Source organism: Macaca mulatta, chromosome 1, assembly GCF_049350105.2.
Source record: "Macaca mulatta isolate MMU2019108-1 chromosome 1, T2T-MMU8v2.0, whole genome shotgun sequence".
Classification (NCBI taxonomy): domain Eukaryota; kingdom Metazoa; phylum Chordata; class Mammalia; order Primates; family Cercopithecidae; genus Macaca; species Macaca mulatta.
Window position 1 is genome coordinate 40,239,862 of NC_133406.1, and position 17,150 is coordinate 40,257,011.

The following is a 17,150-nucleotide window of genomic DNA, read 5'->3' on the forward strand; positions in this document are numbered from 1 at the left end:
ACCCAGTTCTTGGATTGCTGATTTCCCCATTTATTTTATCTTCAGGTTTCCCTTCAGGGTAATTCATTCAGTTCTTAGTTTTGTATTAAGAGTTCATCTTTAGCAGGGCTGGTTATCTGACCACACACCTGTGTACCTAAATCGTAGAAACAGCCCAACATGGCACTTTGTTTCCGGTGAAATTCTAAGGATTCCATTGTCCTGGACCAGATTTCATGGTAATTTCTTAGAATGAGATTTCTATATCTCCCAGATCCTACATCTACTCATGGTAAATGCCTGGGAAACACATTTTTCCCACCCACAGCCATAGACCAACTACAAATTTCCTTCCTCCTCTTCATAACAATTGTCAGTATTTTCCATAGTCCCTTCCTAACGGATGAGGCACCCCTTCTCCTAGGCTCCAGGTATTATTGACAAGCCTGTGTCACAGAATTACCACATAAAATACAGGAAGTCCAGTTAAATTTGAATTCCAGATAAACAACTTTTTTTTTTTTAACCATAAATATGTTCCTTTCAACTTGTAGGACATACTTACCCTAAAAAATGATTCATCATTTATTTGAAATTCTGATTTAACCAGCCACCTTGTATTTTAATTTGCTAAATCTGACAATTCTAGTCATGGTGTCCTGCCTAAACTTCGCCTGAGGCCCCATGTCCTATCTCCAGATGGGCCTCCACACCCAAGACTCCGGATCCTGGGACCTATGTGCCTTTCTAGCAACATCAGCCACAGTTATTACTCTGGCTCTGAGTTTTCTTTTCACATTGAGAAATAGAAGATTTCCCTTACTTTTTTCAATACTGGTTGTAATGGACGGGTGTGGTGGCTCATGCCTGTAATCCCTGCAATTTGGGAAGCAAGGTGGGTGGATCTCTTGAGCTCAGGAGTTTGAGACCAGCCTGGGCAACATGATGAAACCCAATCTCTACCAAAAATACAAAAAATTAGCCAGGCACGGTGGCATGCACCTGTGGCCCCAGCTATTTGGGAGGCTGAGGTGGGAAGATTGCTTGAGCCCAGGAGGCGGAGGTTGTGGTGAGCTGAGATTTCACCACTGCACTCCAGCCTGAGTGACACAGTGAGACCTCATCTCAAATCAAAAACAAACAAACAACAACAACAACAACAAAAACCATGGTTGTATATTTTAAATTGCTGCCACATATCATCTAGATTTTCTATGTGACAGTAGTGGGAGAGAAGGCTTCTCCATGTCAGCTAGTCTGCCATGTTATCAGAAATATTTTAATTACTTCACACCTGCCATCATCCTCCACGTGAGCACTGTACTATGCCATGAAAAAAACTGAAGCACAGAGTGGTGAATTCATCCAAATTAGTTGGAGACAAGGGAATGTCCAGGAACAAGTTCTCCTGACTTGTACTTCAGGGATGCCGCCCAGCTCATTCTTTCTACAGGACGGGTTCGCCAAAGAAAGGCAAACAGTTCCCAGTTTTGGCTAAGGTTGGACTTCCCAAAAACCTGGGTATTCAAGGATTTTCTTTATATTTTTTGGGCACAGGAAGGAAGTAAAATTCTGACTTGCTATGTTTTACCGGGCCAAGTCATAGATGAAAGGCTAGATGATGAGGTTAAAATAGAAAATTATTAACTAGAAAGGGTTGAAACGTCTATTTTAAAACCTTAAATTAGTCAAAACCTAGGGAATGGAAGACACAGAGTCATAGGATGAGAAAATAATGTGGTTTTGTATTGAAATGTTTCAGAGAAAGGCCCCTTTCAAAACAGTTCTAAATAAAGTTCTTGGAACAGAAGAAAACTATTTTGTTTTCACTTTAGACATGGAAAATCCCTTGGACCAGAAATTCCAAAATCCTCTCTACATATTTTCTGATTTTTTTCAATAATTCCACATCCTCTGCATGGTTTCCAGGCAGAGCCTAATTTGGCCTTGATCCTGCATGCACCAAAGATCTCCAATTCCAGCCTTTGACATAATGTCACCATGAAGTTTTACTTTCTGTTCCTGTATACTGTGTTAAAGGCATCAGTTTGTTCAAGATAAACATTTAAAATCATCACAATTTTTGAAACTCTGTTTCAGCACATCTACACTTACTTCTACATTTTTCTTATTTTTATTTTTAGTATTCCAGACGTCTTAAAAATTAATCCATGCCCTGGGCTTTCCACCCACTCTGGCAGGCTCTGCTGCTAAAAATTCACGTTGTATAAGCCTTAAAGAGTATGTATAAGAGTATAAGCCTTATACTTATAAGAGTATAAGCCTTAAAGAGCTCCCAAACAGCTCCCACATGAATATGAGTTTAAGGAAAGAAGGTATACATTTTGCTAATATAAATCATTTATAATTCAAAAGAAAAAGGAATAATACTTCTCGTGTTTGTCTCTGGTCCCAGAAGTTACTTGTCCCACAAGACCTTTGGCTCTAGAGATGGCAATCTAATTTATGACAATCACAACTTTCAAAGCAAATTAAATCAGAGAACTGTAGAATTTTAATATATGTCTTATTACAAAATAAACCATGTAACTTGGAAAACATTTGGAAATTTCAAAAAAGCATAAAGAAGTGGAAATCATGTATCACCTCACCACTCAAATGTGTTTCTGTGAATAAAACATGTTTTTATGCATAAAACACATTTTAACAAAATGGAATCATACTCTTCAAGTTTTCAAATTTGCTTTTTTCACTTATCTATGTATTGTGAACATTTCCCACAGCATTACCTATTTTTACAGTAACACTTTAGTGACTATACATTCCATTTTATTAATATGTGTTTATTTCATCAGTCCTCTCCTTGGGGGCATTTAGATTGTTCCCAGTTTATCCTAACGCTGTGATAATTATCATTGTAGTAAAGTTATTCTTGCAGTCAGCTATGATTATTACGTCCTTAGGATAAATTCCCAGAAGTGAAACTGATTGGTTGAACAATATGCACATTGTCAAAATTTTAGGTACACATTGCCAAGTTACCTTGTAAAAGGTTCATCAATCCCACCAGTAGTGTATGAGAGTACCTATTTACTATTAGCTTTGAGGAATTTTTTATAAACAAGTGATCATCAACAATGCAAAAGTATTTTTCATTTATGAAAAGGATTTACAACATGGCTCCTTTAAATAGTGAGCTTCCTGGTACATTGAAAACATTATTCAATTTAAAATATGATTTTAAGTTTCTGTAGAAATTATCTATAACACAACTAATAAAGAAAATAAGGTATTTCTCTATTTGATTTTTTTTAATGGAGAATGCTACCTTTCAAAGGACTCTCTTGCTGTGTTCATCCAGCCTGAGAAGAGATACCACAGTTCAGCACCATTATTCTGTTCATAATCCATCTTCTATTTCATATTCCATTTCCCGTCATGCACTGGATAAACACGGCAGCACTGACATGATGAGAAGCCTTCCCTGAAGACTGCAGCCCACACTCATCTATCCCTTCACTGAACTCCTATTATACTTATTGTCTGTACCACACAATTAGCACTTTATTATATACTGTCTTGTTCTCTAATTGTCTGTACCACACAATTTAGCACTTTATTACATTCTGTCAGATTCTGTAATTGTGTCATTTATTTTTATCGTATCTCTCCAACTAGATTACAAGCACCAGGGTGGCAGGGACGCTGTCTGGTCCTGCTTTGTCATTCCACATGGCACCAAACACTGTGTCAAGCACAACAAGGTAGGCCTTCAATACACGCTGGCGAGTTTATGGGTTGATGGTGGGTGAGTGAGTTGGGAGATTTGTTGGCTGACTTTCTGGTGGGCTTTAAGTAGGCTGAGTTATCTGGAAGGTAGAGTAGGAAATATTAATTGATAAGGTACTGAGTAATAGAAAATTCAGGCACCATGGTCATTCCACCTACTGTCCATCTGTCCAACCTGCTTTGTTGCCTAGTAAGTCATTTGGTTCTCTCCACTTAAATTTTTCTGTATATAGTCATGCATAACTTACAACAGGGATACATTATGAAAAACACGTCATTAGGCAGTTTCATTGTTGTGTGACCATCATAGAGTGTGCCTACACAAATGTAGACACTATAGCCTACTGCAAATCTGGGCTCTATGGAGTATAGCCTGTTGCTCCTGGGCTACAAACCTGTACAGCATGCTACTATACTGAATACTGTGGGTGATTATAACACAATGGTATTTGTTTATCTAAACATAGAAAAGGTAGAGTAAAAAGACAATACAAAAGACTTAAAATAGTACACTTGCATATGGCACTTACAATGACTGAAGCTTGTAGGACTGGAGGTTGCTCTGGGTGAGTCAGTGAGTGAGTGGTGAGTGAACGTGAAGGCCTACAACAATACCGCACACCACTGCAGACCTTATAAACATTGTACACATAGGATGTACTTCATTATTTTAGAAAAATATTTCTTCAATGATAAACTTAGTGAACTGTAACTTTTTTACTTTATAAACTTTTAAATTTTTAAAAACTTTTTGACTCTTTTGAAATAACACTTCACTTAAAACACAAACATTGTGTAGTCGTACAAAAATATTTTCTTTCTTTATATCCTTATTCTATAAGCATTTTCGTATTTTATTTATTTATTTTACTTTTTGAACATTTTTGTTAAAAACAAAGTCACCAAAACACACCTTAGCCTAGACCTGCACAGGTCAGGATCATCAATATCACTGTCTTCCACTTCCACATCTTGTCCCACTGGAAGGTCTTCAGCAGCAATAACACACACGGAGCTGTCATCTCCTATGATGACAATGCTTCTTCTGGAATACCTGCCAAAGGACCTGCCTGAGGTGCTTTCACAGTTAAGTTTTAAAAATATAAGTAGAAGCAGTACCCTCTAAAATAACAATTAAAAGTATAGTAAACACATAAGGAACACTTATTACCATTATAAAGTATTATGTACTGTACATAATGCATGTGCTATACTTTCATAAGGCCGGCAGTGTGGTAGGTTTGTTTACACCAGCATCACCACACCCACGAGTCTGTGCTATGTGACAAAAGCTATGTTATTAGGCAATGGGGATTTTTCAGGTCCATTATAATTTTACAGGACCACCACCATATATGCAGCCCATTATTGACCAAAACGTCCTTATGGGGTGCATTACTGTTATGCAGAACAGAGAAACCAGAACAAGTGACCAGACAATATCGTTTTAAAAATTACTGGAAATCACATTATTCCTCTGATGATTTTACACTATAACATTCTCTAATTGGGGAGGCACTGCTGTGTAGAGGAAAGAAGCCATGCTTTGGAATTAGAGAGACTCCTTACCAGCTGTGTGATGTTTAACAAATTGTTTAACACCTCTCTCCCTCTCTCTCTGCTTCCTCATCTCTGAAATTATTGTGATTATGATTATTTGTGATACTGCCACTGAGTATCTGTAAGTCTGCTAGAGTATTCTTATTTTTCCCAATTTCTGCAACTATCATGACTTGAAGGAAGTGTTAAGTATATTATTACCATAATAAATATAATTAATACCTCTGTTTGTCTCACACACTACTTGAAGAGTTTCTGCCTAGACTGTGATTAATGGGTTTGCTTCTCAGTATGTGTAGAGAATAAAGCCAGATAAAGTTACATAAGTTATCTTTTTTCCTGATTGAAGTCATTTACATATCATGGTCTATCACATGACATCAGATTATGTCCAGTAAATAATAACAGAAGAAATGCCCAATATTCAGCATTAACAAATTTGTGCCTCAATCTGTCACGTTCACCTCTGCTACAAAAACTTAGGTGAACCGAGCATGGAGTTAATTATATTTCTCTGAATTTGGAATGATAAAAATAAAATGTCCTGTCCCTGTGTGTCATCTGCTTTCCCCTGTCTAATCAATATGTTTTGCCATGTTCTATCCTTTTGTGTTTTTGACCTTGTTTTTTTCAACTGGCAGGTACACAATAAAATGTAACTAGTCACCTGGCTCTTCAACATGTTATTCTTTCAAAACAAGGTCAATGAAACCTCCCCCAAAAGTGCTATCCTAACCCTGGGTCTTCTCCAACCCTGAGGGTCCAAGGAGTCGAGAGAGCTGTGAGTGGCTGCTCTAGAAGAAAGTGGGTCCTCTTCAAGAAGAGCTTCTCTCCCTCTGCATGTGTTGGCAAAGATGGGCTGTTTCTTTTGGCATATCTCCGCTAATTGGGCTGTGTTCATTTATTCTTTCAAAAATATTTACCAAGGTCAGCTGTGTAACAGGCAGGGGACTGCATGCTGGAGATACAAAAATGAGCACCACACAGTTAGGAGCTCACTTTCAAGGAAGCCACAGTCTAACGGGGGAAGCAGACATGTCTGCAGACAAGTGCCACACAGTAAGATAGGCATTAACAGAATACGCATGGCCAGGCTATCAGCTTGAGCCCAGTAGTGCCCACCACAAACAGTCAACTTGGTCTGATAAATCTAAGGGAGCAGTTGACCTGGCTGTAGGTGCTGATTAGCCTGAAGCGAAGGTGACTGCCGGAAAATGGTCTCGTGGTATCTTAGAGTGGAGAAAGGAGAGTGGGAAAGGACAGCCTTGGGATGGGGGTGGGGTGACTTTGGTTCCCTGTACTTGCTCCATAGACTCATGCCTGACCTCTACAGAGAGAGAACCTGCAGGTAGAGAAGGAAGGGGCTCAAGTGAGACAATGAATACATGTCATGCTCTTTGGGGTCCCAAGTGAAAAAATGTGAGGCAAAGTGGAAGAGAAGAGGCTTCGTTCCACAACTTAGGAACAGTGCGGTTGATGGCCTTTGGGGCCCAGGGAGAAAGCAACTTTGACTGAGACGAGACACTGCCCCCCAGTGGCCTCGTGGCAGGAGGGGGTCAACAAGAAGCTCAAAGTGGAAGAACAGGCAAGAGAGGAAGCACATAGCAGGGATCACCATATCCTGCCTCCCAGTAATAATGGGAAGGTGGAAGGGAGCAGTGTGTCTGCATTAGGCAGGTGGAGGCTCAAGCCATGTAAGTGTTACCACTAATATAAGAACTATTCTCATTAGGGCTGGTGTGTATAGGACACCTAATTCTCCATATGCACAAAAGTTGTGGGAACGCAAAAAAAAAAAAAAAAAAAAAGCCCTTATTTTCTGATCATAAGATTAGGCAGTGTGATGCCGTGATGCCTATACTGGTTAATAATGGAATTGGAATTGAGGTCTGGTAGGTGGAGAGACAAGAGGCTCAAGATAAGCAATGAAAGGAGACTCAGACACCAGTGTTGGGGTTGGGGAGAACTGAGAGATTATGAGAGGGAGTTCAGCCAGGTCTTCCCTTCCCCTCAAACAGAGGGGCTTAAGAAGCTTAAGGAGAGCTCTCCGTGGAGGATTCAGCAAAATGGAACTAAAGGAAATGGCCTTGAGGCTAGAGACAGGTTGGAGGCAAATAACTAGACAGAAATGTCCACAAACAAATTCTAAAAGTAAGACTTATCTCCTAAGCTAAACAAAATGAAAATCTACCTACGTGCACATAAATAGGATTCAAACAAAAAATAACCTTTCAAACAGCACTAAAGGGCATATTGAAAAATAAGTCCCTCCTGCCCTCAGCCCCCTTCCCCAGAGAAGCAGTTGGTGGCTGCCTGGCATGGCCTTGGAGTGCTGTCCCCCAGAGTCTAGATCCATTATTACATAGATGTTAGGGGACCTCCAGAATCCCTTGAGCTCTAAAACCAGCACCCACTTCTGTGTCAGTGCTGAACCAGTTGTTAAATATTTTGAACATCACTGCTATCCTTGTAGAAATATGTGCACATATACAAGTATATCCCTACATACACCTCTGTTTCCATTTTCATACAAATGGAAGAACTGAGTAAATAGCATTCCACATTTTGCCTTTTTTTGTGCCTACCTGGTCCATCTTTAAATGCATGAATATACATTGTATATTTTTCTTTCAGAAATAACAGAATTTAGGTTACAGAGATAACAGAATGCCTAAAACTGAGAAATGGAGCACAGGAGTAACACAAGAGACTTTGGAATAACCTCTGGGAGCTTTTCATTAGGCGCCAGTGACCCAGGCGACTGCGGAAACCACTCTGAAAGATGGAATCTAAGTGTGCTAGTCCAGGCTAACAGCACCCTGCAGGCTTAGGCAGACGGAAAAAGGAGGGCCGAGATCAGTCACATTTGCCCAGGAGGGATCTAAGCTTCCTAGAGCCCTGACTCTTAGTACCTAAATACAGCAGTTACCGAGAATCAAACCAGCCTCGGGTGGCACCAAGTTACATTTCAAATTTCACACTCTGAACTTTTTCTAGGGAGTTTTTCCTTCATTCAAAAGAGACTAAACACCTAAAATTTGTTTCTCCTAATTGTCCCATTTTTACCTCAAATGCCGAAGGAAACATAGAGTTTTATTCATGAGAGAGAAAATACTTATAAACTTGAACCAGATTTTAAAGTGTATTCTACATATTGGAAAGCCAAGAGCACTAGATGTACTCTTCTTACAGGTATGTTTATTTTAAAAACCCAAAGAACCAGGCGGGCGCAGTGACTCACGCCTATAATCCCAGCACCTTGGGAGGCTGAGGTGGATGGATCACGAGGTCAGGAGATCGAGACCATCTTGACCAACATGGTGAAATCCCATCTCTACTAAAATACAAAAAAAAAAAAAATTAGCCGGGCATGGCGGTGGTGCACTCCTGTAGTCCCAGTTACTTGGGAGGCTGAGGCAGAGGAATAGCTTGAATCCAGGAGGCGGAGGTTGCAGTGAGCCGAGATCACGCCACTGCACTCCAGCCTGGCGACACAGCGAGACCATGTCAAAAACAAACACAAAAACAAAACCAGTATGGGACAGGAGGCAGGAGTGTTAATTTTCCATGTCTCATTTCTATGTTTCTATACAACATATTTTCATTATTTTAATGTAAATGAGAGAGAGGCAGACATTGAAGGAGAACATTTAAAATTGAGGGTGTAAACTGCATAGGAGGAGGACACAGAATGGGAGCAGAAAACTATTATCGAATACTTTTGTTATTCCCTGACGTCCCCAGAAATTTTCAGTCTAGATGAAGAGTCATAAAGGAGCAATTTCTGCTGATAGACTGTCACCTAGTGGTGGGTTTTTACCTTATTCATAATATAAGTAGCTGCTGAGCTTTGGAATGTTTTTAGAAAACATGCTCATTACTCTTTAAGATCTCCAGGGAACCTTTTACAATACTGTCACAAGCAGAATGTAACTCACTTTTGTGCTTCCCAAAGGTCTAATGTCCTTGTAGGCAATAGCTAAAACAGGTTGCACATCCTTCAAAAGGAAGTTTTGCCTCTGTAATTATTTGAATATTGTCAAAGAAGCCCTGTAGGCAAAATTAATATTCGTAACTTTCTCTTCTGTTTACAACTCATAGCACCCTCAGTGTTCTCCTTGCTAATGGCCAAACTAGGCCCATATTTTCAAAAGTTTTCTCCATTTTTAGGTGGTGACAAAAGAGTGTACGTAACCCACTGGCCACATTGGCCTAGAGATGATTCAGGACAAGGAAGTCACAAACTCAGCAAGACACAAAACAAGACAATGTTCCCCAAATATACGCCAGGAATCCATCCTGCTTGGTCACAAAGAGGCATTACGGTCCACTTTGTCCAGTCCTTACTATCTGCGTGACACCAGACCTCTTGGCCAAGAGGGTTCCCACTGTTGCCTTAACCCTAGTCAACAGGGAGGCACCCGGCTCCCATCAGTGATAAAGTCTATGTTCAGGCCACAGAGCCAGCACATAGCTCGCAGTTATCAACATCCATTCTGTATACCATACTATTTCAACCATTTATGCAGTATAGGCACTGTATGTGTCACATGAAACAGAACAGACAGACCACATCCGCACCAAGAAGTCGTGATCAGAAGGGAAAGCACTGGGTGTTATGAGGAGAGGTTGTCACCTACATTGGGAAGATCTGAGTGAGGTCCCTCTTAGGAAGGTTGCATCTGAGTAGAAGTCAGTCAGATGAAAAGCATCCTTGTCACATGTCAAAGCCCTGATCTTGGTAAGGACTTGGGGCTTCTGAGGAACTGAACAGAGGCCAGATGCTATAAACTAACTCCACAGAAATAAAGAACACCACAAAATTCCAGGAGGCTTAAAATCTGTAGTCACAATAGCAGCATTATTCATAACAGCCAAAGAGTAGAAACAATTCAAATGTCCATCAACTGATGGGTAAATAAAATGTAGTATAGTTTTTTAATAGAAAAGATAAATAAAATGTGGTATAGCCATACAATGGACATAAAAAGGAATGAAATCCTGACTCATTCCACAATATGAATGAATCTTGAAAATGTTATGTATGCTAAATGAAAGAAGCCAGACACAAAAGACCACATAGCACGGCTGGGTGAGGTGGCTCATACCTGTAATCCCACACTTTGGGAGGTCAAGGCAGGCAATCGCTTGGGCTCAGGGGTCTGAGACCAGCCTGGGTAACATAGTGAGACCTTGTATCTACAAAAAATAAACAAAAAATTAGCCAGGTGCAGCAAACACCTGTAGTCCCAGCTACTTAGTTGAGGTGGGAGGATCGCTTGAGCTTGGGAGGTCAAAGGTACAGTGAGCTGTGGTCATGCCACTGCACTCTAGCCTAGGAAACAGAGCGAGAGCCTGTCTCAAAACACACACACACACACACACACACACACACACACACCCCATATAATTCCATTTGTACGAAATGTCCAGGACAGGCAAATCTATAGAAACAGATTAGTGGCAGCCAGGCGCAGTGGCTCAACGCCTGTAATCCCAACACTTTGGGAGGCTGAGGTGGGCAGATTACCTGAGGTTGGGAGTTTGAGACCAGCCTGACCAACATGAAGAAACCCCACCTCTACTAAAAATACAAAATTAGCTGGGCATGGTGGCACATGCCTGTAATCCCAGCTACTCGGGAGGCTGAGGCAGGAGAATCGCTTGAACCTGGGAGCCAGAGGTTGCAGTGAGCCAAGATGGCACCATTGCACTCCAGCCTGGGCAACCAAAAAAAAAAAAGTGAAAAGAAGGAAAGAAATAGATTAGTGGCTGCTTACAGCTGGGGGTGGGGAGGGGAAATAGAAAAATGAGTGACTACTAATGGCTAGGGTTTTCTTGGAGGGAGTGATGAAAATGTTCTAAAGTTGTGACACAGGTTGCACAATTCTGTGAATATACTAAAAACTACTGAACTATTATACACTTAAAATAGATGAATTGTATCATAGTGAACTATATCTCAATAAAGCTGTTACTTAAAAATCTGGAGTCACAGATCTTAGGTTAAGAACACCAAATATAACACATTTTTTTTTTTTCCTTCTAGCTCTTTCTCCTTAAGAACCCAGTAGGCATTCACTAAAGGGCTAAGCCAAAACATAGCTGAGCATGGCCTCACTATGCTGCCCCCTCCTGGGTTCCCAAAGGTCCTCTAAAACCAAGCTTATGCACAGGACTTTTCCCTTCTCAAGAGATGTCCCTCTCCTAGTTAGCACTCACACTTAGAAGATAAACCCTAAAGGTCAAGGGTTTTTGTCCCAGGGCCAGCAATCAGTTCAACTTCTATTCATGGCCTGTTCCCTTCTCTGAAGACCTCTGAACTCTGATGAAAAAATAAACCCTACCTTTTCCATCAGCCCCATTGACACACCCATACAAGCCAGAATTTCCAGAAGTGACTCTCATACCTGGTTATGTGTTCTTCACAGTGAATGGAACAGACTCTTGCTCACCTGTGGACAGACCTTTTACTGGACCACAATAGGTAACAACACTTCAAGATCCAAATTAGGTCTCCTTCCTTCATAAGTGTTCCCCAATTTAGCAGTGTTTCAGCTGTTGAAAATCCGTTTTCTCTTTTCTGGTAAGTATATCCTTACCAGAAGATAAGGGGAAACTTTCTGGGTCCCACCCCTCACCCTCAGTCAGTTCAGGAGCCTGTGATGGGGGCATCACCTCCAGCTCCAAGGATAGAACAAATGACTGTTCTGACGAATTTCATTGCACCGTATCTCCCAAACACTTTCCCCTGCACTGGTGGATTTCAAATTTGAATTGTAGCAAACAAAAGTTGATGCAAAACCTGACATACATTTGTTTTAAATAAAGGAGAGTTGATGGTAGTAATATTTCCAAATCTCACCCTCTTGGCCTGCACATGGATAGACACTATGTCCTACACTGTGGGAAAAACAAGGAATAGGACATGATGCCTGCCTCGAACACCTTGCAGTGGAGTTGGGGGCAAGAAATAAAAGCACGAAAAGTAATGATGATTAAATAATACTATATAATAATAGAAGAAATCTCACAGAGCCTGCCACTTATCAGAAGAGGGTTAGAGGCCTGCAGCTCAGCACTGAGCCTTTTGATGCCTCTCTTCTAAGCCCTACTCATTGTCTGATATTTACCTTGGCTGTGACCTTCCCCAGTAAGACGTTTCTGGAACACCCTCCTGCCTCATCTCACACACACACACACACACACACACACACACACACACACACCCCACCCCTTTCAGCCCAGATTAGAGCTCAGAGTTCCTGTAATATCTCTGTACGGGTCTATCACTGCATTTACCATATTTTAAGAGAACGATATCTCCCCGACACTTCACAGTATAGGCTCTGAGTTTCATAAGGGCACAGAGTGGATACTCTAAGAATGCAGTGAGATTCTCCCTACTCCATGCTCCTTTCTTCCATCTTTCGTTCACGGATGTCAGCCCTACATCAGTCTGCAGGATGTTCCTGTCTGCTCCAACTCCCTCCCCCAGTAAGTCTCTCACACATCTAATCCCATCTTAGCATCTGCTTCTTGGCAAACACTAACAAATTATTATAAGGAATTACCTTGCACTACCATATTTATACAAAAAAGCAGTTTGTTCATGCATTTAGAATATTGGTTTGTTGGTTGACAATGTTAAGCCTAATGACCTATACCTTTTGGGTACTGACACACTTAATTTTGCACTTATTAAAGTGTGACTTTCCAAAAACAAACAAAAAAAACTTTCATTGTATCATTAGGATATGGTATAAGACTTGTTAACATTACAAAAAAAAAAAAACCAAAACCAAAAACCATGCTGTAGCCTTAGGAGAACTTGCTTCATGTATCTAAGGGTTTTTCTTTTTCTTTCCTTTTTGTATTTATTTATTTTTTTCCTGCAGGATAACATAGTGTTAAAAGCACAAGCTTCTGGACTACTTGAAATCAAACCACAGCTTAATCAGCTCTATGGCCTTTGGCAAATTACTTCAACTCTTTAAACCTGTTTCTGATCTGTAACATGGAATGATCCTTGCTCATCTGTAACATATACATTTATAAAACAGGACCCACCAATGGGGTTATTTTAGGAATTAAATTTTAAAACGGCTAGAATGGTGCAGGCTGAGTAAGCACTGAACACAGTACTTATTAGCTATTATCTCTGGTGCTCTGTGCCATGCAAGAACTATTAGAATACATTTAAAAGCATTTTGCAAACTGGAAAGCCCTTTTAACAATTTAGTTTCTCTAAATGTAATAATAAGCATCAGCCATCTCCTTTTACGGAAAATTGAGGTGGAATCACATCAGCAAGAGAAGACTGAGGACTTGTCTCTGGCTCTGTTCCTGATTTATTAACACAGTACATGATCCTAGAATAACAGACTCCTGATATTCCTGAAAGTAGAGGCGGTTGGGTTAAAAATACTTTTCCCTTTCAAAACTCTTTCAAATATTCTCCAAAGGAAGCCAGAAAAGCTCCTGTATGAGTAGATAATTCACTTTAAAATTCGCTCATCAATCCTTAACACGAGAGTCTGCAGGGCTGGTGCAGCGGCGTCAGCCGGAAGAGAGCTGAACGCCGATGGGCAGTTGGGGTGTCTCCGCACGCCTCGGAAACAGCGGCCCAAACCTCACAACGCAGAACCACGAGATAGCGGGGATTGCAGAGCCCTGCGCAAAAGAAGGAAAATTAAGACGCAGCGGAGCCCAGGAGGTGTCCGCACGCGGGAAGGACTGGCCTGCAGACGAGGCAGGGAGAGGTTTGCACTCAGCGTGGCGCGGGTAAGCGGCGTGCTCTCGGGCACCCGGCTGCCAGTTCGGATGCTCGCGATCCTCGGAGAGCCGGGGAGCTGCGCCGGAGTCACTTCAGCCTACGTTGTTCAGGTGACACCGGGTAAGAGCAGACTCCGGGTGTGCAAAACGTTTCGGGGTTTCGGGGCTTCGGGGCCGGCGGTTCCGGGCGCGCCTCGCGGGCGGCGGCGCAGAACTACAACCCCCAGGCTCCCTGGCGTGGCGGCACGTGGGCCCGGGACGGGAGGCAGCGGATATAAAGCGCGGCGGCCCCTGCGTGGCGGAGCGGCGGCACGGACGGAGCGGAGGCCTGGTGGGGGGGGCGCGGCCCGCGACTGCGCGGGCGAGGACCGACGGACGCAGACGGCCAGACAACCTGGGCGTTTCGGTGGAGGGGCGCCGGGGCCTGACTCGCGGGTGGGTGAGACGGTGGCGGACTCGGAGGAAAGGGGGAAGGCAGATACGCTAGGAAACAGAGCTGGGAAAGGTGTGAATGCGAGAAGTGTCGGGATAGACCAGGGCAGAAGGACCCACCTCCCCGGATTGTTTGCAGACAGCATATCTGCCGGGTATCCGAAGGTCCTTTCCTCAAAAATAGAGTTAGCAATTGAGCGGAAGGGAGCTTAAAGTTAAATCTGATACATCCCCCCTTCACTTTAGGAGAAATTAATGGTTTTCTGCTTTTAAAAAAAATCCCTATTTGTATTTCCTCTTCTCTGAGTACCTGTCGCTTAAGATATTCTCTGCCGGGAGGTATATTCTACCCCCACTTTCTGTCTCTTGAAAAAACAACTTTGCCATTTGAAAAATAATTTGACTTAGGCAGCTTTAATTCTTTGCACTAAGTGTTCTTATCTGTGGATGGAGGTATAAGATTTCAAGAGTAATACCCCCTCCCAATGTTTCAATAATAATATTCTAAATTCACGTTAAGCCTTAGGCTGGAGAACATTTGAACCATTCTCTTTAGCTACTAGCTCTGAAAACTTCAAAGCATAACATTCCCAAGTTTATCTAAAACTTGAATCTTAAAAATATTGGTAATTCTGTGTTACGCTTCAAAGTATAACATTCCCAAGTTTATTAAAAACTTGAATCTTAAAAATACCATTCTCTGGTAAAGACTTTTTTTTGTTGTTTTTGCTTTTGTTGTTTAAAGACAGAGTCTCACTCTTGTCGCCCAGGCTGGAGTGCAGTGGCACGATCTCGGCTCACTGCAACCGCCACCTCCCGGGTTCATGCGATTTTCCTGCCTCAGCCTCCTGAGTAACTGGGACTACAGGCGCGCACCACCACGCCCAGCTAATTTTGTATTTTTAGTGGAGACGGGGTTTGGCCATGTTGGCCAGGCTGGTCTGGAACTCCTGACCTCAGGTGGTCTGCCTGCCCCGGCCTCCCAAATTGCTGGGATTACAGGAGTGAGCCCTCACACCGGCCAAAGTCGTTTTTGTCCCATTTCTTCTTGTAGGCATTTCACAGTTTGCAAAGGCAGCAAACTTTTACTTGTTTAGTGTATTTGCTCTGTGCAAAGAAATTTTCGAAGCTGTCATTGCCCCCAGATGGCAGACAGTCTAGGAGAGGAGCCGAAACCACCCTGCTTAATAACTCTGATGTAAGGTTTTTAATGAAAAGCCAGCGTTTGGGGGAATTCTGAGGTTTAAGAAATTATTTTCAGCTCGGGTACCAGGGAGTCCCCTGGCTTTTAAAATGAGGTTTTTTGTTTTGGTTTGGTTTTGTTTGTTTGTTTTTGTTTTTAAGCTATAGCTGCTGGAATGGATAAAGTGGGCTTTAAAAGCTGGTCAGACTGAAAAGATTGAAGTGAGGAACAAAGGCAAGCAGACAGACAGTGAAAGGTAGGTAGGAGGAACAGCAAACAGAACGCTGGGCAAGTGCAGTGCAGGCATGAAGATTTGAACAGAGACCCAGACCCCAGGGAGCTGGGTCTTTAGCCTACTAGCATTTTCTAAACAGGACAAAGACAAGACCAGGAATGCTGGTTTTAGTGGAAGATTAACCTGACAGCTGGTGTGGATTGAAGAGACGAGGGATTAGGACAGTGATTCCTAACCCCTATCCTACACTCCCACGGACCCTGTGTTTTGAATTTTTGAACTAATCAAACTACATTTGTGGTAATTAGTTTTATTTCTTTCCATCAAAGACACACATAAAACTGCCAATTTGAGCTTCTCATGAATCTAAGAACATCAGTGTTACTGTCCTTAGTGTGAAATAAATGCAGGCAAAAGCACAAGACTATGGAGTTTTATTTAGCCCGAACAGCCTAGTAGTGTTGGATTTAGGAGATGTTTAATGCTGACTCAAGCTCTCAGGACTCTTATCACTTGAACCTTCTTGGGCCCCGTGGACCTGGGGTTTTGCCTATTTGTCTAGATAAGAGGTAACAAAGAGGCAAATTATAAAGTCATAAGGAGGAAAGGAGGAATAGCAGAGGAAGAAGATAACAGAATTGAAATGACTTAGTCCCTAAATAGACAAGAGTAGTGAGGGTTGGAAAGGAGGCACCAGCAGAGCAAAGATAACTGGGAAGATGATGCTGGTAAGGGCATGATAGTATTTCCTACTGTCCTATACACATCAGGCAAGACTTCATGGAGGGCACTGAACATGTACTCACTATGTGTCTAGCATTGTTAATTACTTTACATGAATTCATTTAATTCTCTCAACCGTATGAAATATAATTAGTATTATCCTCATTTACAGAAGGGGAAACTGAAGCAGAAAGAGGTTACTTAATGGGCTCAAGGTCACCTACCTGGTAAGTGGTAGAGCCAGGATGCAGATCCATGAGGTCTGACTCCAGAGCTGGCCCTCTCGCCCCTCTACAATAAGGAACAAAGGAGATGGCAGGTTCCCTTTTGGCATGTTAAGTCGAGATGCTTGTAGGAGTGTTAGGTGAAGATAGACAGCAGGCATAGCATCAATCTTCTTTGATGCTTAAACATCCCTCCCGGCGGGGAGATGGCCTAGGTTATGGGCCTTAAGGCTCAGAGGCTAAGTGGCATGCTTTTGGACCGAGGGTGGTCACATGAAGCTCAAAGAGT

The 17,150-nt window shown here is 42.0% G+C and overlaps 1 protein-coding gene and 1 long non-coding RNA gene across 12 annotated transcripts in view; one reads left to right on the forward strand and one right to left on the reverse strand.

The window, feature by feature from the left end:
* Window positions 1–2,473: 2,473 nt before the first annotated feature.
* On the reverse strand, window positions 2,474–14,282 carry LOC106994595 (uncharacterized). The gene is made up of 4 exons (XR_001441204.3): window positions 14,031–14,282; window positions 10,398–10,488; window positions 4,643–4,783; window positions 2,474–3,809 (listed from the first exon to the last, which is right to left on the reverse strand). It is a non-coding gene; the product is annotated as an uncharacterized LOC106994595 (long non-coding RNA).
* NPL (N-acetylneuraminate pyruvate lyase) overlaps window positions 14,051–17,150 on the forward strand; it is a 39,764-nt gene continuing 36,664 nt past the window's right edge. For 4 of the 11 annotated variants that reach the window (XR_013416948.1, XM_015122262.3, XM_078001162.1 and 1 more), the window contains exon 1: window positions 14,365–14,499. The gene's annotated coding sequence lies outside the window, so the exon portion shown is untranslated. Of the gene's footprint in view, window positions 14,186–14,364; window positions 14,500–15,840; window positions 15,936–16,809; window positions 16,865–17,150 lie in introns of those variants that run through there. The other 7 variants (XR_013416949.1, XM_015122270.3, XM_078001168.1 and 4 more) reach the window with 4 other exon arrangements.